Raw genomic sequence first — 27,916 nt, forward strand, 5'->3', positions numbered from 1 at the left:
CAGCCTTATGTGTGGCACCTTATCAAAGGCCTTTTGAAGGATCCAAGTTCACAACATCAACCAATTCTCCTTTGTCTATCCTGCTTGTTACTTCAATCCTGTAGATTTCTCAGGCAAGATTTTTCCCTGAGGAAACCACGCTGCTTGTAGCATATTTTACCATGTGCCTCCAAGTACCCCAAACCACATCCTTGACAATCGACTCCAATATCTTCCCAACCACTGAGGTCAGACCAATCTGCTATAATTTCCTTTCTTCTGCTTCTCTCTTTTCTTGAAGAGTGGAGTGATATTTGCCATTTTGCAGAATTCTGGAACCATTCCAGAATCAAGTGATTCTTGAAAGATCATTACTAATGCCTCCACAATCTCTTCAGCCACCTCTTTCAGAACCCTGGGGTGTACACCATCTGGTCCAGGTAACTTAACTACATTCAGACCTATCAGTTTCCCAAGAACCTTCTCCCTAGTAATGGCAACTTCACACACTTCTGACCACTGACATGCTGGAATTTACACCATACTACTAGTTTTTCCACAGTGAAGACTGATGCAAAATACTTATTCAGTTTGTCTACCATTTCCTTGTTCTGCCCTTACTACCTCTCCAGCATCATTTTCCAGTGGTCCAATATCCACTCTCATCTGTTTTACACTTTATGTATCTGAAGAAACTTTTGATAACCTTTTTAATATTACTGTATTGGCTAGCTTCATATTCCATTTCATCCTTCTTTAATTACTTTTTTTTTTAAGTTGCCTTGTTGGTTTTTAAAAGCTTCCCAATCCTCTAACTTCCCACTAATTTTTGTTCCATTTCTGCCCTCTTTTTGGCTTTGACTTCTCTTGTTAGCCACTGTTGTGTTATCTTACCTTGAGAATATTTTTTCCTCTTTGGGATGTACATATCCTGTGCCTTCTGAATTGCTTCCAGAAATTCCAGCAATTGCTGCTTTGCCACAATCCCTGCCAGTGATCTTTTCCAATCAATTCTGTCCAACTCCTTTCACGTGCCTCTGTAGTTCCCTTTACTCCACTGTAATACTAATACATCTGTCTTCTCAAATTTCCCCTACACGACCTTTTACCTTAAGCACTCTAATCAATTTCAGTTCATTCCAGTGCAATCTAGAACAGCTGATCCCTTAGTGGGCTCAACCACAAACCACTCTAAAAAGCCATCTCGTAGCCATTCTAGAGATTCTCCCTCTTAGGACCCAGCACCAACCTGATTTTTCCAATCAAGCTGCATATTGAAATCCCCTATTGTAACATTGCCCTTTTACCATGCATCTTCTATCTCAGACCACACCTTTACTATTGTTTGAGAATCTGTATAACTCCCATCAGGGTCTATTCAACCTTGCAGATTCTTCGCTCTACCCATAACAATTCAACACCTTCCAAACCCTTTCTAATAGTTCGATTTCATTTTTTTTTAAACAACCGAGTCATGCCACCCCCTCTGCCTACCCACCTGTCCTTTTGATACAATGTGAATCCTTGGACGTTAAGCTCCCAGTTATAATCTTCTTTCAGACATGATTCAACGATGCCTACATCATACATGCCAACCTGTAACTGTGCTACAAATTCATCTACATTAACACTCATCTACCATAACACTCACACAAAATTCACAAGAGTTTGGGACAAACACGAATTAAACAGTTAAATTCCAGAGATGAGCTTACAGTGACTGCTCACAGCATTAAGGCCTCACTTAATCAAGTATGGCATCAAATAGTAAATTCCAGTGTCTGGCATCAAGGTGTCCACAGAAGATGGATGTTCATGTCAAAGGTGAATTATGTATTTCCGATAGTTCAATGTAAGAGTTCCAATAAATCACCCAAAATTTCTCAGGGCAGTAACCTGCCCCACCTCCTTAGGCTGCTCCAACAGCGTCTCCCAATCCGACATCCTCTATCGTCAAAATGAAATGCTCCAGATCTGGTGCCTTAATTGGTTTTAATTCCATACAGTGCCTGAATGCTTCTAGCATTTTCTGTATTTGTTTCCAGTTTCTAGCACCTACAGTTACTTTCATATTTTCCATGTTTTATCTACATCATACAATTTTTTTGCTCGTTTTATACATTTTAGATTAAAATAGAAGCTAGGTTATTACTAGGTTAAAATAGTCTTGAGGTTATTATTGGGATATTGGAGATCTGAATCTGCAATATCATATGGGAACATTCTGCTGCAAAAGCATCCTTGATTCACAACTGATAACACATAATAAAGCTGAGTCAACTACATAAGCTGCTTCATAATTGCTTATCTTTGCATTAGGTGAAACAGAACCAGCCACAGTATTGCCTCAAATCTGAGCAGTCACGGGTAGCACAGATTGCTATTGAACACCAAAGGTGTAAATGTCTCCTTACATATTCTATCTACGGAGAGGTGTCAATCACCAAAGATGTAACAACGCAGTGTCTTGTAAACCTTACAAAGACAGCATTGCATGCCAACCTGTATTATGATGCATTACCTTTTAACTTCATTAATTTCTCTTCACGGATTATCTGAGAAATTAAAAAAAAACCACAGTTCATTACAATTTATGTACATAAACCAGATAAAATGCAAATCATCAGATAAGGTTTGATGGCTTCATTTCCTAAAATACATTCCCACATTTTATGGCCAATCACTCAACCTGCCAGCTAATTTAAAATAATTTCATCAGTTTAGCATGTTTATGATGATAGTGATGACGTTCCAAAAGGTTAATTTGAAGGGGAGAGGAGACATAAAATTTGAACAGAACAAAATTCATGATTCAAATACATGATGAATATGTCCAAAGTTTAAGGACATAAAACCGTCAAAAGATGACTACACTATCTGAACTGGGCAATTGCTCAGCTGCCACCCATTTTTACATTAATTCAGCGGAAGGTGGAACTGTATGGCAAGAACATCATAAAGTTAAGAACTTACTATTTTCTGTTCTACAGTACTGTGCAAAAGTCTTAGAAATATTAAGATTTTTTTATATAGATTTTTTGATTTTTTTTGTCACCACATTATGAACCAGTAGAAAAGAGCAAATTTTAGACTTCCAAAAAATATTAGAGAATATTTGTATTTCAGTAAACAAAGGTAACAAAGAAATGCTAATAATCAATGACAAAATGTTGAATGAACTAAACTGACTCACTGAAACAAAAATGGGTGAGGAAGAAATCAAATTGGGTGAAGGACAATCAAAGTAAAAGGGGAGGGTAAGGGAGCTGTGACAGTTTAACGTTCAAGTCATCAATTCTCCCACCATGACAAGAGAGCAAAGCAACAAGATGCAAGGTAGTCATCTTGCATCAGCAAGGTCCCACCCAAGCAAAAATTTCGTGGCAAACAAGAGTTTCAAGAAGTGCTGTCATGCTCTTCTGAAAAAGCACAAAGAAACAGGCAAGGTTGAGGACCAAAAACACAGCAGACAGCAATGGAAACTGACTGCAGCAAACAAGAGATACCTCAAACTGATATCCCTTCTAAATCAGAAGAAGTCCAGCACTGCTATCAGCTCTGAATTCACAGAAACCATTGAAACCCAAGTAAAACCCTCTACAGTCCAGAGAAGTCTTGTGAGAAGTGGTCTTTGTGGAAGAGTTGCTGCCAAAAAGCCAATCCTCTGAAAGTGGTAACATAGCCAAGAGACTCACCTACGCACAAAAATGCAAGAACTGGGGTGCTTTGGACTGACAAGTCAAAATTTGAAATTTTGCATGAGGTAGTTTGTCCGTAGAAGAGCTGGAGGGTACCATGTGGAGGAGTGCCTGCAGCCAACAGTAAATCATGGTGGAGGTTCCCTTCAGGTGTCTGTCTGCATTTCTGCAACTAGCGAAGGTGATCAGGACAGAATGAATGGAATCCTCATCCATCATGCAATACCATCAGGGAGGCGTCAGATTAGTTCCAACTTCATTCTGCAGTAGGACAATGACCTCGAACATATGGCCAAACTCATAAGGAACTATCTTAAATATCAGTGAAAAGAAGAACAAGGAGTTCTGCAACAAATGGTATGACGTCAACAGAGCCCTGATCTCAACATCATCCAGGCTGTCTGGGACTACCAAGAGAGACAGCCAAAGTCTGCAGAAGAACTGTGACAAGTTCTTTAAGATGCTTGGAACAACCTAGCAATCAATGTTCTTATATAACAGCACAAAAGTGTGCCTCAGAGATTTGATGCAGTTTTAAAGGCAAAGGGTGGTTACACCAAATATTGATTTGATTTCGTTTTTACTGTTTACTGCTTTTTATAGTCATCTTTTCTTTGATATTTAGAAATGTTTCATTTCATTATTTTTGAAAGCATCTTTGCTTTACAGATTGTTTCCACATGTGCCCAAGACTTACCACTTTACTGTACATTAAGAGTTGAAGGCTCACAAAGCGCTGGTAAAGATCCAAGACAAAAGAGGTACCTACAATGTACATTTGCTGAGGACAGCTTTTTCAGAATCAAACCAACCACACAGACATCACAGATAACCTTGTTTATATTGATGTCATAACTGTCCCATCCCATCCTGTAAGGTTCCTTCAGTGGTTTAATAAAGTCCAAGAGTTTCATCTTGCTCAGAAAGTTAAAAAAAATATATAAAGCTTCTGATCCCATGTAACCGCATAAGGCAAATTATTTTCAGAAAAAGAAAATGCATCACTCACTGCTCAGTCTTGCAAAATAATGAGCATACAAGCCTCCTTCTCTAAACGTAGGTAGAACCAAAAATAAAATCAATTATATGAGTGACAAGGACTGCAACACTGAATCAGATCTTGCTGGCATGGGCCTCATCAATACTGTCTACAACCACTCAATACCCAAATGTACCTGCTCCTGTCCTTGACCAAAGAGACCCACACTCCAGTGCCAAGTGGTGACCAGTGGTAAGATCTTCAACAACAGAATCAGAGTCATGTTTATCATCACTGTCTCATACAACATGAAATTTGTTGTTTTGCTGCAGCTGTACAAGGCAAAGACATAAAATTACTGTAACTTATAAAATAAGTAAATAGCATTAAAGAGAATAATGCAGTCTTGTTCTTGGACTATTCAGAAATCTAATGGTAGAGGGAAGAAGCTGCTTCTGAGTCATTGGCTGTGGGCTTTCAGACTCCCGCACCCTCCTCCCTGACAGTAGTATGAAGAAGAGGGGACATCCGCGAAGGTGCCAGGAAGGACAGTAGTAAAACCCAACTTTCACATCACTCCCAGCTGATGTTCCCTCTTATTATTATCTTTGTTTAAAGAGCTGCGCAGACCAACCACTGCTCTAAACAGAAATTTTTTTTTTACATGGCCTGAAAACAGAGCAGCGCTTAAATGAAACATTATATATTTTTTTTTAATTCCACCTGCGCGACAACAAAGGCTACTTGTACAGGAGCATTTTAGTTACTGCACACACACCCTTGCAGCTTCGAGTGAACAGTGCACCCGACAGCCAACAAAAGCTGGTTCAAACTTACGGTATCATCAATATACCAAGCTGCTCGGGGCTTTTATTATATGTATTTATCTTCCATTCAGAATTTGATAAAAAAATATCTAATTTATAAATTTTAAAAAATCAAAACATCTAAAAATAGTTTATTTATTAACACTGAAATAATTAACTTTCTCTTTCCTTTCTTGCCTACAATACCCAATGAAATTAATGGAATTATAAATCTGATTCCAAATTTAATCTGTGGTTCCAGTGCAAATTGTTCCTATTTGCTACTATTGGTAAAATCCAGGCCCTTAAGTACACATTCCATTTGCTACCATGCATCACAAGTTGTGGAGAGGTGTGACTTTCACAGAACAATCTTCAAGTGGTCTATCTTAAGAAACCCCTCCTATGATTTATATTCATCTTTGAAAATTCTGCAGTAATGTTTTCACAATCAGATCAACCTGAGATTTACCAATTTCAGATGCAACTGATCATGTTGTTCCTGTAAATAACGGGATATATCCCAATGAAGCACAAAACTTCTAGAGCAATTTTAATTATCCTTCATCATTTGAAATATGGTAATATATTTGGAAACTGTTGGATATGTTTGCACAAATTTCCACAAGACTGCAGCTAACAGCAACTTTAATCTGCCCTCTGAGTAGATACAAAAGGCTTCTTTGTTGCTTGCCATTTCCCTTAATATTTTAAATTGACTCCTGTCATTTTTGCACAAAGCAAATGCCTTTTGGTGAAGCCAAGTCTTTGTGATTATGGTTACAATGTTTAAAATTCCATTGCTACTTCTTGAAGGTTTTCAAAGTCATATTTCTGTCCAAAATTATTATGGAATTTCTCTTTATGGTCACAGTGGAAAGCCTGGAGGTTTTTAGTGGTAATATTTATGAAACTATACCTTGGACTGTCCTGGTCTTTCAGTCAAGAACTTCCATGTTGAAGTAATTTGGCTCTATGGACAACATTCTGTGTTTCAGTTTGAATGCTGTTTTATTTGAACTGAAGGTTGAGGTGATTCACCACCTGTAACCCTCCTACCAAGATCGTACACCAACTTGGCTCGTTAGCTAATTCTGCGAACAGCCACGTGACCCAGTGGCAAGAAGGCCACCTTACAGAAGCAAAATATGTCTCAGGTCAGTATGATTCGGGTTCAACCAAACCAGAAGGTTAGGGTGTTCCAATTAAGGAATGTTGATTCCAGTGAATGCTGTGTAAATACTGCCCATACACAATTATCAGTCACCAACAAATAACATCGCACACCAGCATAAAATTACAAAGAAAGTATATTTACTAGTTTTCAACTTTATCAAACAATTAAAGAGAAAAAATATATATAAAAGGGCCCATAATAGTTAACCAGTCCAAATGTGCATGTAAACGTTGAAGCTAATTTCTGTCGTAGCTGGGTGCATCGCTTTACTCACGGCGCTAAATCCACGGTCTGCGTGAAAGCACCCGCCACCGTCTGAATTTCCCTCAAAGACCACCTCGAGCAAACTGGCTCTCTGGAGTATTGCCATGTCCTCCTTGGAGAAATTCATCTGCAGCAAGCCCTTCTTACAATAGGGCCTCTCCTTTGAATGGCATTCTGTGGGATTTTCCCTTGCTTCCCGCTCCCACCAAAAAAGAAACCTCAGTTGGCTGACAGCACATTCCTAAGCTGGGCAACGTGGCTTCTGATCTTCAGCCGAAGGCAAAACACTCATACTAGCAGGATGCTGGTCTTTTATAGAAAACTGCTAAAATAATGATACTCCACAGCATAACATTAGAAATCTCATCCACAGCATTACACATCCATAATTGTTGAATTCCACATGGGAGACCAGAGGCCACATCACATCAGAGGGATGAAGGAGTGCTGTTGTTATGCTCACATTGGGCTTCATTCAGAGTGGGAGAGGGATGAAAGAATTGAAGGGACAAACAACCAGAGGCTTGAGGGCAACCCTGCATGCAGGTGCTCCTCAAAGCTCCCTCTCCCCCTCAGCCCACTTGCAACCAACCCCACACCCAGAGTATGATTAAGCAAAAAATTGTTCCATGTGTCCTACAAAAAGAAAGGCATGCAGTTCCTACTCAAACTCCTTTGACCTGGAAAAAGGTAAGCTGAGTTGGAGACAGTTCTTCAATGTAACGATATGTTTAGTCTGGGAAATGAGTGTTTTGGTGAAGGAAAAATGGCTGGGCCTATATTGATCAAAGGAAAAGGTCTTCAGACCATCCAAACTGTAATGGGATTGTATATCCATAGTAGTGATGACCTGATGAGATCAGGGAATTGGAAACTGTGGAAGACGATAAGAAGTCAGAGGCATCAGGGATACAAGCAGGAATGAATTGCACCAGTGGAGCAAGGTTGGAGGGAAAAAACTGCTGGAACAATTTAGTTAGATGAGCTGTGTCAGAGGGGATAAAAAGAATTGTCAGTGTCGAGCCAAAAACTTGCATCAGGACAGAATGGGGGAAGACTTCTGATAATAAGGAGGGGGAAAGCTGATACAGTGACCAGTAGGTGGTTCATAAAGGTGAAGAATGATGGCGAGAAAGAACCATGCAAGGGTGGGGGGAAGGGTTGATTTGGGAGACCAAGGAAGGTGGTTGATAGGTGGAAACTGACAAGTAAAGAATGGCATATGGAGCTGGGTGGGGTTGTGAGGGGTAGGGATCTGAGGGTGAAGGTGAACGCAGATGCTGGAGTAGTGATAAGCAGTGACACAAAGGCTACAAGTGCTGGAATCTGAAAAGTAAGGAAGGTGAGGTAGGATGGAGGTTTTTCACACATGCATTTGAGATGTCTTCCTTCTTGATCTGTAGCATTTCCTCTCTCACAGTTGGAATGGCACCAAATGAGCACATGCTCAAGTACATCATAGATTAGTCTCTTAAGTGAAACATACGGTTCTCACAGGTTGCATGAGGGGCAGGATATTTTTTATAACTCCAAAGTCCTTAGTATCTAATTAGTGTAAAATCCAAGGCACCATCACACCACGTAACAATGGACTGGATCACATACATGGTTCACCAATGGTTCCCTGGAGAAGCCCTGGCTGGTTGAAGCACGAACATCAAGATGTTCACGAGAGTACACAACTTGTGGTTAAGCTAAAGCATGGGCCTCAAAATAGCACAGCTAGTAGAACTACTGCCTCACAACTGCAGTGACCAGTCTTGATCTCTGAAACTGTTTCTTTGAAGATCGCACGGTTTTCCATGATGGTTTCCTTTGGATGGTCCCAGCTACCTTCAAAGTGCTCAAAGATTGATTAGTTCATTGGCCACAGTACATTGCCTTTAGCACTCAGTGGAATCTAAAAAGAGTCGATAGCAATGTGGGGAAAATAAAATGGAAATTGGTGTTTCGGCATGAAATCAATGAATTGAAGGGCTAGTTTTTGAACCGTATGACTCAACAATAGTCTCTATGACCTTAGCCAAAATTCTCAGGCCCATCTATTGTAGTCTCATTCATTTGAATGTGTCAATTTACATACCGAATGTAGATTGTAAACTATTTTTATTTATGACAAACTTCATTATTTTTTGCCCAGTATCTTGGATTATTTGGGAGATTCGGAAATACTGAGGTTGCCTTCTTTAGGCCAAGCTGTCAGAAGGCCATCAGGGCACCACAGAAGGAGGGCCTTAGTTCTGGGTTTATTTCATCAAGTTTTCTCCCTGTTACCCAATGACTTCAGTTTCACCAGGGCTCCTTGAAATCAGATTTGATAAAATATTAGCATGATGTGACCTCTCAAATTCAGTTGTTTGAAACAAGGATGTGATGAGGTCTGGAGCAGAGTAATCCTCAAAAAAAAACCCAAGCTTGGGCTCAGTGGACAAATGCCTTGAACAAACTGTCGATGACACTTTCCATTACCTTCCTGATTATTCAGAGCAGACTAAGTGAATTTGCCCTGCTTGTTGTGAGCAAGATGCACCTGGGCAATTTCCAGCTTGCCAGGTGGATGTTTCAGCATTTACATGCCTGCACTGTCATTATTAAAAAGGAAATGCTCTTAACTCCTCCTGTTAGCTGTTTACTTATCCTGTGGCAGACCTACAGATCTGATCCATCGTTTGCAAGATTGCTTAGCACTATTAACCAGCTGCTGTTTTTCTCATTTAGCATGCAACAAGCTCAATCCTTTTCTGCTCTTCTTTCTGAACCAGACCTGTTCCAATTGCTTGATAATAATGTTAAAGTGAATGACATGTTGAGCCATGAGGAGATACAATTGAGAAAATTATTGATTTTCGCACTGTCCATAGCACCCCAAGGATGCCAAGTTATGAACTGCCATATTTTTTCAAGCTCATACAGAGGAGAACAATTGTAGTGCCACATAGTAGAACAGAAGGTCTCCAAAAGGGCTATATAGTGACCATATCTAACAATACTATCACAATCTACTGCAGACCCCAAACGTCCCTTTCAAGTTGGGAGAACTGGAGGCAGCTTGTTCCTGCGGCTTTTGTAAACTGTGATAAAAGAGGTTGGGGAGCAGGGATAAGAAGGGTAGAGTAAACCTAACATGACTCAAAATTAAATTCAAAATTCATCTATTTTGCTTATGTTGAAAACAAAAAGTGGCTGCCAACCTCAGTCAGTTCAAACGTTTTCCATGGACATCCTTATTAACCCAATAATGTGCCTGGGCCTAAATAAATATGAAATACATAATATCTAAGAAAAAAAATTGAGTCAAAAGCATTCTAAAACTTACCAAGTGTCAAAAATACCTAGAATATACACCCATTAACTCACAAACAAGAAAATCTGCAGATGCTGGAAATCCGAGCAACACACACAAAATGCTGGAGGACCTCAGCAGGTCAGGCAGCATCTCTGGAAATGAGTACAGTCGACGTTTTGAGCCGAAACATCAACTGTACTTTCTTCCATAGATAATGCCTGGCCTGCCGAGTTCCTCCAGCATTTTGTGTGTGTTGCCCACCATTCAACTATTTAGTGACTTAATCTATTTATTCATTTTTAGATCTCAGATGGAAACAATTACACTACCTATTCATCAGATTTTCCACATTGTTCACAGCAGCACTGATTGCAGCAGCTTTTCTTTTATCTTCCTTTATCATCAAGGACTTCAGAACTTAGTTCTAATTCATATTCCAAACTATTCGATTCACGGGTCAAGTATTTCTTCCAATCCTGTTTGAGTCCATTCTGTTACACTATTGAAAATCTCATAGACCTAGTCCTGTTTTGTACAGTATATCCTATAAGGATTCCCGCTCATTTTAACTCCATTTCTAAACTACTCAGGCTGCTTTTCATGCAACTGAGATCTAAATATGAAAAAAAACTCTTCCTTTTTTGTAAAACCATTCTGTATTCACTGCAATACCTCTGTTTTCATCCAAGTATCTAACTTCGGAATTCTTTTCTGTACCTTCAAGCTGCGTAAGTAAGACCTTAAGTTTCACTCTATTAAATACTGCCTCAAACTCGAAAAGAAACTTTATAAACTATTCATAATCCCAAAATTCCTCTCTAGGTTGTAAGAATCAAAATGTTGCCAGTTAATTCCAAAAGCACCAAATTTAATGTGACTTTCAGCAGCAAAATTAAGGTGTCAATCGTTTCCCTATTCTGCAGCTTTTTATGAAATTATGCGTCTGGCAAACTACCAAAATAGGCAAGTTTGCTGTAAATCACAGAAAAGCACTGGATCATTTTTCTGCTGTTTGAGCTCTCCAGATTGTGGAGCTTAACAAGATATTTCTTTCTTTGGAAAATTTACAGGACATCCTCAATCTCTGTTCCTTTCAAGCCACTTGTTTAATTTTTTTTTAAACCATAAAAAGGAAAATGCAAGTGTTCGGCATCTTACTCACCTGTAAACTATTAAGCTTGCTATAATCCAAAAATAATGCCCCAGTTTAAGAGAAAACTAACCTTTCTTTAAAAAAAAGCTACAATTTTCTGAACACGTTAGCTTTTTTGTTGTTCATATCAAGTTTATTTTTCACTCTTTTAAATGGATTATATTGATTACAATTCAATTTACTTACATAACATTAATATTCCAAATTTCTGATATCTTGCACATTTTGCTTCAATCTTTTTCAATGGAAAACTCTCTTGTAAACTTCTTACACTAGAAACATACACGGGCTCTTCTTTGGTATGCCTGAACATTGGAGAACAGGTCAAAGGAAGGCGATTCACCAAAAAACTAGACAATTAAAGTTGGAGGATTATGAAATTCAGAAAAAATTGAACAGCTTTGAATAAAAGTCCGAGACTATTTCCTAACTAAACTGTTGCCACGTATAATTAGATGATTGAGTCAAATAAAGCCTCTAAGGATTCAAGACAACACAAGGTCAACAGTAACAGCTTGAAACTACTAAAATGGATGAATGTGGAGATTAGACATACATATACATTTATCAAAATCAATGGTTTTAAATGGAAGATTTCAACTTGCATTTAGAGGAGGCAGCAAAGTAGCTATAGCCAAACGGCAGTGGGTTTTTTTGCATTGCAGGGAAAAATGACATTCAAGGAAACTTTTTCGTGTTCGCCGTGACAAGTTACATTAAATTTTTCGATTAATATTACAGTGAGACAGGGACACATCTTTTTCCCTTATTAGGGGGAGAGAGAGAGAGAGCCTGTGGTATGTCGAATTACTGGGTGAACGGGTGGTCTTTGGGGAACTGCAAGTCTGTGTCTTTATTGATACTTAGCTGCACACGTGAGCGCTCAGTGGGGGTGCCGATGCTCTTTTGCTGGTGGGGGAGGGGGCGTTGCTTTGTTGCTGCTTACACGTAGGGGGAGAGTTGGGGGGCTTTGGGGTTCTAACATTTAACTGTCATTCATTCTTTGGGGCACTCCTCTGTTTTCATGAATGTTTGTGAAGAAAAAGAATTTCAGGATGTATATTGTACACATTTCTCTAAAATTAAATGTACTTATTGACCTTATTAAATACTCAGCACATACAGTTAATAGCTTAACTAAACACTGAGATTCAAATAATAACAAACAGTCTGATCCAAAGTGCAAAACAAAAACATTAGATTTTATTAAGGCTGAAATCAATGCAATGAGACAGAAGTAGCCCACAACAAAGAGGTCAAAACATGAGGAGGGTCAATAGGATGCATTCAATTAATTATTTAACGTGATATTGGCTTGTTAATGTATCACAAAGAATCAAGAACTCCAAGAACCACAGATGATTAAATTGATAAGGATAACAAAAACAAAATAACCAAATTAAACAGCAAACCCTGCTAAAGACAGAGGCAAATTATTGGAAAAGCAGACAGTAGGAAGTATAAAAAAAATTACGAGCAATTTGAAGATTCTTTCTCAACTGTTATAAAGGGTCATCCTTGTATTCTGAGGTTTTACTCCCATGTCCTAGACACTCCTGCACTACAGGACACATCTTCTCCACATCCACTCTCCTTTCAATATTCTATGTTTCAATGAGCAAACACACTCTCTCTCTCTCTCGTAAACTCCAGCAAATACAGGCCCAGAGCCATCAAACACTCCTCATACATTAAAGTTTTAATTCCCAGGATCATTCTCGTGAACCTCCTCTGGACAGTCTCCAATGTCAACACATATTTTCTCAGATGTGAGGCCCAAAACTGCTCACAATACTCCAAGAGCATTCTGCCCAATGCCTTATAAAGCCTTAGCATTACATCTTTGCTTTTATATTCTAGTCCTCTCGAAATGAATGCTAACATTGCATTTGCCTTCCTTAATATCTAACAGGCATTCTATAAATTCCTTTTCAAGAGATCCAGCACCAGTCTGATTTTCCAGACCTACTGCACATTTAAATTCCCCATGTATCATTGTCCTTTTAACATACTTTTTCTATCTCTTGTTGTAATTTGTACCCCACATTCTGGCTACTGTTTGGAGGTATGCATACAATTCCCATCAGGGTCTTTTTACCCTGGCAGTTTCTTAACTGTACCTACAAGGATTCTACATCATTTGATTCTATGTCACTTCTTCCTCAGGATTTGATTTGAGTTTTTGCAAACAGAGCAACCTCACCCCCTCTACCACTTGCCTGTCATTTCAATACAATGTGATCCCTTCGATGTTAAGCATCCAACTGTTACCATCTTTCAGACCTGACTCAATGAAACCCACAACAACCTTTTTTTTATATATGTATTCTGGCGACTGCTGTAACATCTCTTGTACTCTCCTTACCTGTTACTTTATCTTTACTTTTCCAAACTGTTGAAACAATGAACCAACCCCATCCCCCTTCTCTTTTTAGCTTAAAGCCCTATTCATAGCTCAAGTTATGTGATTCACCAGGATCATGGTCCCAGCATGGTTCAAGTGGAGCTCATCGCATTGAACAGCTCCCTCCCAATACCACTGCCACTGTCCTACAAGTTCAAACATACTTCTCCCACACTAAACTTTGAGCCACACATTTATTTCTATGATCATATTCACCCTGTGCCAGCTTGCACATGACTCGGGTAACAATATCTTTTTGGTTCTGTGCTTTAATTGAGTCCCTAGTTTCTCAAATTCCCTCCACAGAACCCCTTTCCTTGGTTTTCCTATACTGTTGGTACCCACACGGACCACGACAACTGGTTCTTTCCCTTCCCATTCTAAATTCCTCTGCAGGTCATTTGAGATGACATATATTTACTCTAATAATAAATTTACTTTTGAACCTGACTCACCTAATTAATTATCCAATTCACCTATAAAGAAGAAACAGAGGGCAACAGAGGGAACAAGAAAGAGCTTGATGAATGCTTGCCCACTGGGATCCATTAATTAAGAATCTAGCGAGCTAACATATTAAAAGGAAAGCTCACATATGAGCAACTGCAAGCATGAATTTCTACATGTCTAAAAGTAAAGTAAATTTTCTTTTGAGGTGGTGACTAAGCTAGTGGTCAGGAAAATATGTAGAGATTTTAGTTTCATTGAATTCCAGATGGCATATGAAAAGATACTTATGTTACGTACCAACAGCAATAGATCACAACTGAGTCAGGTTTTAATATGAAAACCACTATCTTTATTAGTATCTACTCAATATATATGAAAGCTTAAACAAATTAAACAGAACTTAACAGTGTTATGTATGTAAATGTGTGTGTGTATAGCTCCCAAACTATCAAGCTTAGGAACAGTTTTTAAAAGTCTCAAGAAGGTAAAGTAGAAAAGTTCAGTAATCCACAGAATAAACGATGGGAGAAAGATTTGTAATCCAGAATATAATGTAGAGTGAAGGCGATTATGTCGAATTCCACAAGTTCCACACTGGTATAACAAAATAGCAGACATCGAATCGTTCCAAAATCCACCTGGAGAAATCACCAAATGACAGTCACAGGAATATCATCTTCAAGTGGTTACTACATAACACCCCGATTCCAGGTAAGGGCCAACAAAAGTGATACCACAGGATACTCCAACAAATCCACACATATGGATTATACGAAGTGACAGTCACACATCCGTTGTTCACTGCGTGCCGATAAACAACCCAACCTTTTGGGCCTGGGAGAGTATGGAACTCCCAGTCTTACGATGACAGCAACAAGCTGAAGTTCCAACAGCTTTTCCAGTCAGAGTGTGTGTGTGTCAGTCTGTGTCTGTCTGTCAGTCTCTCTCTCTCTCTCTGTCTGCAGCCGGCTGCCGCAGCTTGTGACTGACATCATAGCCCCGCCTCACTCCAGCGCTCTTAAAATAACACTCACAATACGAGTCTGCATCTCTCTTAACACTTAGATAAATTTGAAACTTGTAAGCAAAAGCCACCTAATTGACCCGGTTAGAAAAATGACTGAGTAATGGAAAAAAAAACAGTAGGGTTGATTGATAGATAAGCACTATGGTAGGATGTGATTAATGATATTTGGGAGCATCAATGTTAAGGTCACACTACTCGCCACAACCAAATGAAGAGACAGAAAGCTGCATTTCCAATTTACCATGACCCACAGATGATAACCTTGTCACTGGTGCTGATGAAAGCAGCAAATTAAAATATGTTAGTAATCTAAGCAAACAGGTAGTAACTGGTTTTCAATGTACAAGTTTTGGACTGAGAAAGGATTAAATGGAGACAGTTCGAACTGGACAAATAATGAGAAACTGTTGGTAGTTCAAAAGCAACAAGGATCCTCGTAAATACATCAATATAGAAAACTTTTGATAATCCACCAAGGATTCACTGAAAATTTTATAATGAACTCTGGAATAACATCCAATAATGTGGAAAATCTGCAATTCTGGCATGCCAGATTATTGGCATTTTATCCTATGTAATTGACGAACACGGAAAATAGTCGAGAACCTGGCAGTATTATCAAGTGGACTGGAGGGCAAGAGTCTAAAAGTCACGCTAAAGTCAAACAAATCAGTTGTTAGACTACGACAGTGTACTGTGAGAGCTGTTATCCAACCTTAGGAAGGTCATTCAGATGCTGCAAGAAATTCAGCAATTTACCAAAATGATATATGAGCTCAAAATGTTAAGTTACAAGGATATATTGCAACAAAACTAGGGCTGTCTTCTCAGGAAATTAGGTTGAGAGGTGATTTGATTTACATGTTCCAGACAAAGTGACCTTTATAAGGAGACAGATAGAAACTATTTCTCTTGTTTGGTGAGTCTTGGACTGGGGAGAGGGTCTAAAAGTTTAGAACCAGACTTTGCAAGAGTGAAATTAAGAAATATATTTCTTAAAGGTCATGGTAATTTGGAAATACCTTTTTCTTATTTTTAGATCTGAGTAATATAGATTTTGTTAACCAAAGGTAATGACAGATAAACACACTGAAGTATATGGAGATGGGTCAAAATCTGCCATAATCTCATTGAATGGTAGACAGACCTAACTCCATATTATTTATCTATTAAATTGCACCTTCAATTCAAATTGTGGAAAATGAAACACTGCTTTCGATATGAAATTTAAATTGACGTATTTAAAGCCTGTCTGTGTGTGTGGGGACGTGGGGAATTGAGAAAGGTTTGTTTTACGCACATTTGTATGTTGTTCAGTGGACAAGCTATGTTGGTACTAGTATGTGCGGCAAACTTGTGGGCTGCCCCCAGCAAGTCCTCAGATTGTGTTTGTTGCTAACACAAATGACACATTTCATGCATCTTTTGATGTAACATGTGATTAATAAATTAATCTTCAGAGGATTAATTTTTTTCATATGCAAAGCTCGTTTGGAACCCTATTGCAATTCACCTGCACTGCAGGAGGGAAAAAAAAGTTCAAACACACAAAATTAAATTAGAGAAAACACATTCAGCCAATTCTTGCAGAATTCCTCGTTTTTACATTCAGCCAATGTTTAATTCTAGGGGCAAAGGCGTTCTGAATAGGAGTAGTGGATCTGGCAATGGAAATATTTGACCATAGTCTGCAGTGGCAATTAGTAGAGCTTATCATCAGTAACAATTGCAACGTGCAGTTAAATGTAGACCTGCTATCCTGGTGCTTCACTACATTCACTGCAACCAAGTACACAAGTTGATTAACTTCAGTGGGACTAAAAAATTTATCTTGACAAGTGTCAATTTCATTCTTCCAAATCTTAACATCAGTGTTGGCGGCTGCTTAAAAAGGTAATTTCCTATGCCTTAATTAACTCAATGCAATTTTTCTTTGCTGGTTTTGCTTTCTGTACTTACATTTATAATGAATTTACCTTGCACTTCTTGATTTAAGCTATCTCACACATTTCTTTAATTGACGAAGTTGCAGGAAAATACTGTTTCTTGGACAGCAAACACAGAGGGTCCCAGTCTGAAACAGCTCCAACTACCATAATCTGCATTGCAAATACCCACAGATAATCTTGGATAAGACTCAAGTGTAGTGAAACAAAGAGTTCTTCACCACGGTCTCAAAATCTCATTCACTGATATTTGACACTTGCTACATTTACCACATTTTGATCTGAGATTCTTTCCCACAAGTCTGACAATAAAGACTATTTTCAACTTCTTTCCCTGCTTGGTATCATTGCTGTAGCACTTTACACTTTGCCTCTGAAATTCAGTAGCTTTGCAATACCTTTAGGGCAAGCAGATTTCTTATAACAAATTGGGCTAAGATGATGGAGGAGTAAAAGACCTTATGCACAAGTCCACAAAACTCCAAGCACACATACAAGCACAAATATCAAAATCTGTTCTGGAGCAAAATGGAAGATTTTAGGCCCATTTATTGATAGGCTGGCTCTTGGGAGCTCTGCATGCAAAACATGGGTAAATTGCAAATGAAAGATTGGACAATAATGATTAAATTTTTAATATCCCTGGACCACCAAAGTGAAAAGGGGGCTTTCAAAATAACAAAAACAACAGGAATTCTGCAGATGCTGGAAATTCAAGCAACATACATCAAAGTTGCTGGTGAACGCAGCAGGCCAAGCAGCATCTTCATTCATCATTCATCAGGAGCACTGAAGCCAGTGTATTTATGACATCTCAAATGACCTGCCCATCGTATCCATCACCTGCCCTGCTTATGGACGGAGTCAACTATCTCAGAACCCAAAGAAATGGAGTGGAACTAACCTACACTCTGGCATTTCAGTATCAGATTGTCACTTTTGTCTTTATGGACTCCCATCCATGCAAGGTTCATTAATGTCATTGTTCCCAAATACTTTTCCAAAACAACACACCAATGTTGTTAACTTGATCTTTAATGTACTTTTGAACTTTTGCTAAAAGTGTTTATAAATACAAGAAATAAAAAAAATCCGGCAAAAATCATCTCCACCCTTCAGGTCAAGCTCAAAACATTCCACCTACTTGTTATAAACTTAATATTTTCATAGTGTGTTTCTTCCATCTTGAAATTACACCACAAAGAAAATAGCTGTCCACACAAATAAAAGACAATAAAATTTATTGCTTCATTTTATGCACAGACAAAAATAAAATTAAATGAGCATCATCAAGAAACCACAAGACCAAGAGGAGAGGTAAGCTGAAGGAAAGAATTCTCCTTCTTCAAGTTATTTAAAACCATCACCTCTTATAAAGTTAAATCAAGTGACATAGGAAACAGAAGTCCCTCTTACTAGCTCTTCCTTCAGTTAGTCCTGACGAAGGGTCTCGGCCCAAAACGTCGACTGTATCTCTTCCTAGAGATGCTGCCTGGCCTGCTGCGTTTACCAGCAACTTTGATGTGTGTTGCTAGGAAACAGAAGGCTTAACTTTCAGATGAGCTCCATGCCTTCTATGATGCTCTGACCATTAAAACATGGACGAACCATCACGAACTCCTATATCCCCTGATGATCCTATGATTTAAGTCTCATGAAGCCAATGTGTGAAAAGCCTTCAGAAGGATGAACCACTAAAAGCATCCAGCCCAGATGGGATACCTGACCAAGTACTAAAGACCTGTGCTAATCAACTGGCTGGTATGATCACTGAGGTCTTTCACCTCTTGCTTTAGCAGTATAACCACCTGCTTCAAGCAGACTTCAATCGTACCAGTGCCCAAAAAGAGCATGGTAGCCTGCCTCAATGACTATCACCCAGTAGCACTTACATCCACAGTGATGAAGTGTTTTGAGAGGTCGGTGATGAAACACATAATTTAGTGCCTCGGAAGTGACTTAGATCCACCCCAATTTGCCTTCAACAGGTCCACAGCAGATGCCCTTTCATTGGGTCTTCACTCAACCCTGGAACATCTGAACATCTAATCAAAAAGCTCCAAGACCTTGGCCTCAATACCTCCTTGTGAAATTGGATTCTGGATTTCCTCACTTGCAGATCCCAGTCAGTTCAGACTGGCAACATCTCCTCCACGATCTCCATCAGCACAGGTACACTAAAAGGCTATGTGCTTGGCCCCCTGCTCTACTCACTTTACACTTATGAATGTGTGGCTAAGCACAGCTCCAATGCCATATTCAAATTTGCTGATGACTCCACTGTAGAAGACCGAATCAACTGTGATGGTGAATCAACATACAAGAGGGAGACTGAAATTTTGACTGAGTGGTGTCATAACAACAACCTCTTACTCAGTATCAGCAAAGGCAAGGAGCTGATTATTGACTTCAGGAGACGGAAAACAGAGATTCATGAGCCAGTTCTCATTAAAGGATCAAAGGTGCAGAGGGTCAGCAACTTAAATTCCGAGGTGTTATTATTTCAGAGTATCTAATCCAGGCCCAGCACACAAGTTGGGCAATTACGAAGAAAGCATGACAGTGCCTCGACGTCCTGAGGAGTTTGTGAAGATTCAACATGATATTTAAAACTTTGACAAACTTCCATAGATGTGGAGAGTATATTGACTGGCTGCATCACAGCCTGATATGGAAACACCAATGCCTTTGAACGAAAAATCCTACAAAAAAAAATTGCGAATACAGGCCAGTCCATCACAGATAGAGCCCTCCCAATCCTCATGAACATATCCACATGTTGCAGGAAAGTAGCATCCATTATCAGGGACCCCCCCATCACCAGGTTATACTCTCTTTTAGTTGCTGCCATCAGGAAGAAGGCACAAGAACCTCCGGACTCACACCGCCAGGTTCAGGAACAGTTAGTACCCCTCATCCGCCAAGCTCTTGAACCAAAGGGGATAACTTCACTCAACTTCACTTGCCCCATCACTAAAATGTTCCCACAACCACTTTTAAGGATTCGTCATCTCATGTTCTCGATATTTATTGCTTAATTATTTATTATTATTACTTATTTTTGTATTTGCACACCTTATTGTCTTCTACACTCTGGTTGAACACCGTAGTTGGGCAGTCTTTTATCGATTCTGTTATGGGTATTATTCTTGCTGTTAAGTAAATTAAATCATTAGAGAACACTACTAGTAGACATGAAGCAGCCTCTTTATTCGACAAAAAAAAAAGAAATAGCAGGCATCATATAGAGACCCTTTCGGGGAGAGGTTTGGCTGGACTAATGCTACCTGATATTTTATGTGTTAAACATCAAAGGTCAATTCCATATTTATAATGCATCTACAATGCTTTTTTTGGAACTACACACAAATTTCACACCTCCCAATTCGCACCCACACCACAGACATATAATCAGCATTGTCTGGTTTGTGATTCAAGGCTTTTCAGATCCTATTGTTCAGAGCTGCATTTTAAATTATATCTGCAATCCATGTTCAGATTTTAAGATTGGTGGCTGAAGTTATTTGCTAAATGTGCTAAACCCAAAAATCACTCAAACAGTCCCTCTTCCTGGCCCTCTTGGACAAAAATAAATTAATACCAGGAAAGGTCAACCTTGAGGAGGAACTACTCAAATAGAGCAGCAAAAATGCCTTTCCTTGGAATTTCGCCCCCCCCACACACAATTATTCTATGTGCTTCTACATCTACTCCATCAGCCCTAATCACTATCTAAAAAAATGCTAAGCAGAGAGATTGCTCCAGAAATTTGAACAACATCCTTTAAAAATGCAGCTTCATTCGTATTCCATTGGCTGTTCCTCTACTGGCTGATTGCACCTTAATTACATTGTTTGCACCTCTTCACTCACTGGTAGCAAAAATTCTTTCTTTCCAGGGACACCAGCAAGGTAATTGCATCAGGCTCACAGGCCCTCTCTCTTCAATGTACAGGAAGGGGTTGGGATGATATCCATTTGAATGACTGCAAGGACCTTCTCCCCAATGGCGCTCCCTTACAAATTGTCCAGTCGATCGCTGGCCCCAACCGCTGAAAGGGGCCAGCTCACGTATTATATATTTCCCATTCATGCTGGGCGTGACTGCCTTCAGATGCTTTGTGCAATCTTTCTCAGTCTGCCATGACATTTAAGTTGTGGAACTGGATGTCTCTGCTTTAATGTAAACCCTTCCCCATCTACATTCCCTGATATCTTTTCTATTCCATGCTATTCAACTAATCATCTACCTTCAGCAACCAGCCTTCATTACAGAATACCGTTATCAATCACACTTTAACATGCTATTCACAGGTTTCTGTCACACACTCAGTGTCTTCTGCCTTTGCGCTTCCTGCAGATATGTTTTCATCAGCTGTGGTAGGGTCTGGTGTAGCCAGCTGGTGTTTAACTCTTAGGCTCTCTATAATTACACATTCTGGATACACTTGATCCCCCACTCTGTCTGTGGGAGCAACAAGGTAGTGAGTCTTGCATTTTAACCTGAGTCCAGTGTTTCCACTGGCTGCCTCGTCGAGTCTGCACACAGACACAAGTATCACTTGTTAAAAGTACCATCTGTGGCCTTCTCCATCTGGGTGCAAACTCTGCCCTTTCAGGCAGCGCCCGCACCATGACATGGTCACCAGCTATGGGAGGACTATTTCCTTCCCTTGGCTCTCTTTGATCAGCAATGTGCTGTTGTTTTGCTTGGTCCTTCAACACTAAATTGGTTACAAAGGTCTTTCACATACTGTGTCATTCGATCCCTGTAAGTCCCAGGCTCACCACAACCCATAATTATTCCAAAAGGTAGTCGCATTGCTCGCCCCATCAATAATTTGTAGGGGCTGAGACCCAGCGTGAGGTTTGGGGTTGCTCGTAACCTCATCATGATTTCTGGTAATACATCAACCCATGTCTTTCCCATTTCAGCTAAGGCATTCTTGATTATTCAGTTCATCCTTTCTATTATGCCTGAATTCTGAGGATGGAAGGGTATGTGGGACCGGTGTTGAATCCCTAAAAGTCAACACATTTCCTTCATCACTTTGTGCAATAGCAGACCAATCCTTGTTGAGAAAGCTTCAACCTACTGGGTGAAGTGATCCATAATTAATAGACAGCAGCTTTTCCCCATGCTTTTTGGCAGGGGACCCATGAATTCCATCAGCATGATTTCCCAGGGTCCCTTCAGCTGTGGCAGGTTTGCCAGATGTAGATTTATGCCATTACCAGGGTTATGCTGGGCACAGATGATACAACGGCGGCAGAACTTCTCAACATTCCCATCCATCCCAGGCCACCACCAGTCCTGTTGGAGGGTCATGATCATGCTCCACCTTCCCTGATGCATTGACTCATGATATAACTTCTGTAGTATCTGCCTAGTACATTACAGGGCCATCACGACTTCTTCCTCCCCATGGGTCCAGCTCCCATCTGATCCCTCCTTTGCTCTCCTCCATGCCTCCTTCTCTTCTGCCTCCACCTCTTCATACAAATTTACTGAACTGTCGTCAGATGTTTCTTCCTGCACACTTGCAATTTCAACTGCCTCTTATTCCTCTGCTGCCCTCTTCACACTGATGCCTGCCCACTCGTTTCCTTTCTGCTCCCTACTCTCCACTTTCTAGTGAGCTTTTACTTTAATTACAGCCACCTCTGCTGGCAGGCTCACTGCTTCTGGACATTGTTGCATTAGATGCCCGTGCTGAATACCTTCCCCTGTTGAGGTCCAAATCCTCATCATGCACATGCCATCAGATAATCAATCACCACCCTGAATGTGTACCGGCTATTTGTATACAGTGGCATGCAAAAATCTGGGCACCCCTGGTCAAAATTTCTGTAACTGTGAATAGCTAAGCGAGTAAAAGATGACCTGATTTCCAAAAGGCATGAAGTTAAAGATGACACTTTTTTAATATTTTAAGATTACTTTTTTTATTTCCATCTTTTACAGTTTCAAAATAACAAAAAAGGAGAAGGGCCCGAAGCAAAGGTTTGGGCACCCTATATGGTCAGTGCTTATTAACACCCCCTTTGGCAAGTATCACAGCTTGTAAGTACTTTCTGTAGCCAGCTAAGAGCCTTTCAATTCTTGTTTGGGGGATTTTCGCCCATTCTTTCTTGCAAAAAGCTTCTAGTTCTGTGAGATTCTTGGGCCGTCTTGCATGCACCGCCCTTTTGATGTCTATCCACAGATTTTCGATGATGTTTAGGTCGGGGGACTGTGAGGGCCATGGCAAAACCTTCAGTTTGCGCCTCTTGAGGTAGTCCATTGTGGATTTTGAGGTGTGTTCAGGATCATTATCCTATTGTAGAAGCCGTCCTCTTTTCATCTTCAGCTTTTATACTGACAGTGTGATGTTTGCTTCCAGAATTTGCTGGTATTTAATTGAATTCATTCTTCCCTCTACCAGGAAATGTTCCCCATGCCACTGGCTGCAACACAAGCCCAAAGCATGATCGATCCACCCCCGTGCTTAACAGCTGGAGAGGTGTTCTTTTCATGATATTCTGCACCCTTTTTTCTCCAAACATACCTTTGCACATTGCAGCCAACAAGTTCTATTTTGACTTCATCAGTCCACAGGACTTGTTTCCAAAATGCGTCAGGCTTATTTAGATGTTCCTTTGCAAACTTCTGACGCTGAATTTTGTGGTGAGGACGCAGGAAAGGTTTACTTCTGATGACTCCTCCATGAAGGTCATATTTGTGCAGGTGTTGCTGCACAGTAGAATAGTGCACCACCACTCCAGAGTCTGCTAAATCTTCCTGAAGGTCTTTTGCAGTCAAATGGGGGTTTTGATTTGCCTTTCTAGCAATCCTACGAGCAGTTCTCTCTGAAAGTTTTCTTGGTCTTCCAGACCTCAACTTGACCTCCACCGTTCCTGTTAACTGCCATTTCTTAATTACATTACAAACTGAGGAGCTTAGAGGAGCCCATGACTGCTGATTGTTGGGACAAGGTTTGAGGAGTCAGGGTACTTATAAAGCTTCGAAATTTGCATCACCTGGCCTTTCCTTACGATGACTGTGAACAAGCCATAACCCTAACAAGTCAATTAAGGTCTGAGACCTTGGTAAAAGTTATCTGAGAGCTCAAATCCCTTGGGGTGCTCAAACTTTTGCATGGTGCTCCTTTCCTTTATTTCCACTCTAAAATTGTACAAAACAAAAATAATACACTAATCTTGCTTAAAATATTGAAAAGAATGTTTCATCTTTAACTTCATGACTTTTGGAGATCAGTTCATCTTCTACTCACTTAACTATTCACAGTAACAGAAATTTTGACCAGGGGTGCCCAAACTTTTGCATGCCACTGTATATATTTGCTCATCTGCCTTTACTGCAGTGCAGTGCAGTGCTGCGATCAGGGCCACCAGATCCACCATCCGAGCTGAGCAACCCCCTGGCGGTGCTCCGAAAGCAAATACATCACCCGTTTCCTTCACCACAGCCCACACGGTCCATGGCTTTCCATCTATGTACCACTGAGACCCATCTATAAATATTTCCTCTGCTTCCCCTTCCAGAGGTGTTTCCTTCACACCGATGTCTTCTTCCTGCTCTATTTCCACTTGGCACTCTATGCCTCCCCCTCTGTTAGGATGTTGCTCACAGGATTCTTTCCAGTATCCCTAACTATTGTTGCTGACTTGTCGGTGTGGCTACACTGGCCTTGTTGGGTACTCTATCGGTTGCCTATGTTCACTGCCCCTGGCTTATCCATATTATTTCTTCCTTTCCTGAATCTATAACAGTCACTGCTTCTCTTAGGATGTCTAGTCGAAGGATGGTACCTTCATCATTTGGATCGACCCAGAAATACGCTGGAAGCTGCACCCTGCCAATTTCAAGTATCTGTGACTCTCTTTGTTCTGTTTTCACTGTTTTTCCTCCTGCACCCATAATATAAATAGCCTGGCCGGTTGTTGGCAAGGGTAGATCAGTTATCAATACCAATGCCCCTGTCTCAACTAACTTATTGCATTGCTGGCCTCCTAACAGTACTGTTTGTGTACATCTGGCAGTAGGGGCTGCTGCCACATCTTTTTCTGACCTAGAAGCCGTCTTCGCCAGCTCCATGATCTGATCAACAGTCAGATTGGTCAAACTGGGTGCCGACAGGGTGACATGGTCTGTGTGACCTTTACCTGTTTTTCTTTCCTTTTTGTTTGGACACTGCCTCCAACCATGTCCTGATAGCCACAGCTATACTCCTGTACCCTCCCACATCTATTCCAGCAGTTCCTTGCTACATGCCCCGGCTGCCAGCAGACAAAGTAAATCTTCTGTGATGATACAGCAACTGCATCCACTATAGGCACTTCACAATTTCTCTTGCATTTTCTTTGAGCTACCTCACTGGGCCATGAAACTATCGCAGAGCAGGTCAACCCCACCTTATCCCTAAATCTAAAATTTCCTGATGGGCTGAGCTCAGGCTTCCTTCATCATTTTCAGGAAGAATGGGTTGACCCTTCATGGATTATCCAACACTGAATACTCCTCATACGCCCAATATTTATGTTCTGCATAATCCATGGCAGTCTCATCAGCTCTTTGAATCACTGCCATTATCATTCCCCAGTTACTCTCACCTCCCCATTAAAAACAGTACCTTTCTTCATTGCTGGCATTCCTGGTAAATGCCCATGTAAAATCCCACACCCCCTGGGCCATACTTTCCCACATATTCCTTGGGCACTTTGCTTTTACAAGCACATGTAGATCTTCAGGGTGCATCTGATGAATTTCAACCACTTCCTCGAGCTTGAACCAGAATCCTGAACTGCCACAAGCAACTCTGACAAAATGCTCCGTTTCTCCCCAGGCATGAAAGGCTTATGAATGGTCATAATTAAACTCAAGGGCTGGCTCGGATCATCAAGGTTCTCAACCTGATATTCACTGCCTGACCTCAATAGGTGCCATCCTGACAGATATATCTGGGTAAATCCTCTCCCTGAAATATCTCCATACTAATTCCCAAACTACGTAAAATATAAATGACGGGTACCAGTTAATCACATTTAAAACCACAGAGTACATACTCCACAACCTGCCATTTTTGAGCACCTGAACTCATGCCCGCTGTATCCTTTGCATCACAGTTGCAAAACGCATATGCTAAAATGCAGTTCCCAGAAAGAGTATACACTGCCATCCCGAACCTTCAATAACCACCCTTCACAACTGGCGGCTCCATCACACCACTGTCTCTTACAAAAACACACAGGCGCACACACACACACACACACACTACTTATATATCTGCCAGTTCAGCTCTCCATGTTCATGATACCTCATGTTCCTGTGTACCACTGACCTGTATAGATCCAAGTGTGAGTGCTAATTTTAAAAATACTCACCCACTTAGCCTAAGATCGCTGGCCACATAATGAGTCGCAGAAGGTATCCCACTTCTGATACCCAATCAAATGATAATTCCACATTTACATCCAAAATGCTTTCTTTGAAACTGCACACAAACTTCACATTTCCCAATTTGGACCCACACCACAGACATAGAAATGAATTTTAATCAGCATTGTTTGTCTGTGATTCAAGTTTTTTGGAACCCATTGTTCAGAGCTGTATTTTAAATTAAAAATCTGTGATCTATATTCAGATTTGAAATTTGGTGAGTGAAGTTTTATCCAAATGTGCCAAACCCAAAAATCGCTCGAACAGTTCTATAGAGTTACTGAGTATGCCCACAAGAAAATGAATCTCATGGCTGTGTATGGAGATATAAATGTGCTTTGATAACAAATTTACTCTGAACTTTGAAAACAAAACCAGCATGTAACTAATTATTTATTATTATTATTTCACTATTTTTTTTCCTGACAGAAATGGTGTAAGCTTTTACTCAGCAATTCTACTTTTAAACAGATATGAGAGGAAGAGAGAAGGATAGGAGAACAGAAGGAAAGGAGCTAACCAGTTTCCTGCTTCAATGTAATTTAATTGTATTTAAACAAAAAATTGGCAACAGAGCTCAGTGGAATAGTTATTCCCATCAGCTTCTTGCTCATGAAGTGACTGACACAATGTAAGAAATGTATAGAGGATTTAAGTTACAGTACAAAAGGATTAAAGGGTGTGGGTAGTTAAACTGGAAGTAGGGATAACATTTAAAAAACTAGTGAACCTGAAAGAATAGGAGCCATGGGGCAGGAGAAGAAAATATAGGAAGGAAGTCATTTACAATTATAGTTTTCCTAGCAACATAACTAAACTCCCCAATTTCCTCCTCTGCCACATCACCCACCATCTCATAGTCAAGTGAAATGAAAAACAGAATTTTTGTTAACTCTCCACTTTTTAAGTCACAAGCCAAAAAGGTAAGTGGCCAGATTTTGTAGGGAAATATCACAATTCCAAGCATATTTCAGCATTTCCTTTCCTAAAGTGCTAAAAGAGAATTTTTGTGCATGCATACATAAATAAAAACTGAACTCTTGAGCTTGTTAATATCTGTACAGTTGCAACTTCAGAACTCCTCTCTGATGAGATGTGGTGTAAAGATGAGGAGGGGAATGGGGGAAAAGGAGGGGGAGAGAAATTTCTCAGTGATTTTAATGGATCTACTAGCAAAAAGCGGTTAAGCAAAATGTTTGCAATTTTTAGACTTAGTTCAACTATTGAAATTATAAAATTTTGTTTTGAGATGTTTCCAAATCTAATAAATATTGAGTTTTGACAGCTCATTAGGCTGGGTCCATGTTGT

General features: G+C 40.0%; 1 protein-coding gene across 2 annotated transcripts in view; it reads right to left on the reverse strand.

Annotated features, from left to right (window-relative positions):
* The window catches only part of LOC134357342 (guanine nucleotide-binding protein G(q) subunit alpha), a 234,883-nt gene that overhangs the window by 195,528 nt on the left and 11,439 nt on the right, over positions 1-27,916 (reverse strand). The window lies entirely within an intron of this gene.

The sequence above is a fragment of the Mobula hypostoma genome, chromosome 16 (genome assembly GCF_963921235.1).
Source record: "Mobula hypostoma chromosome 16, sMobHyp1.1, whole genome shotgun sequence".
NCBI lineage: Eukaryota > Metazoa > Chordata > Chondrichthyes > Myliobatiformes > Myliobatidae > Mobula > Mobula hypostoma.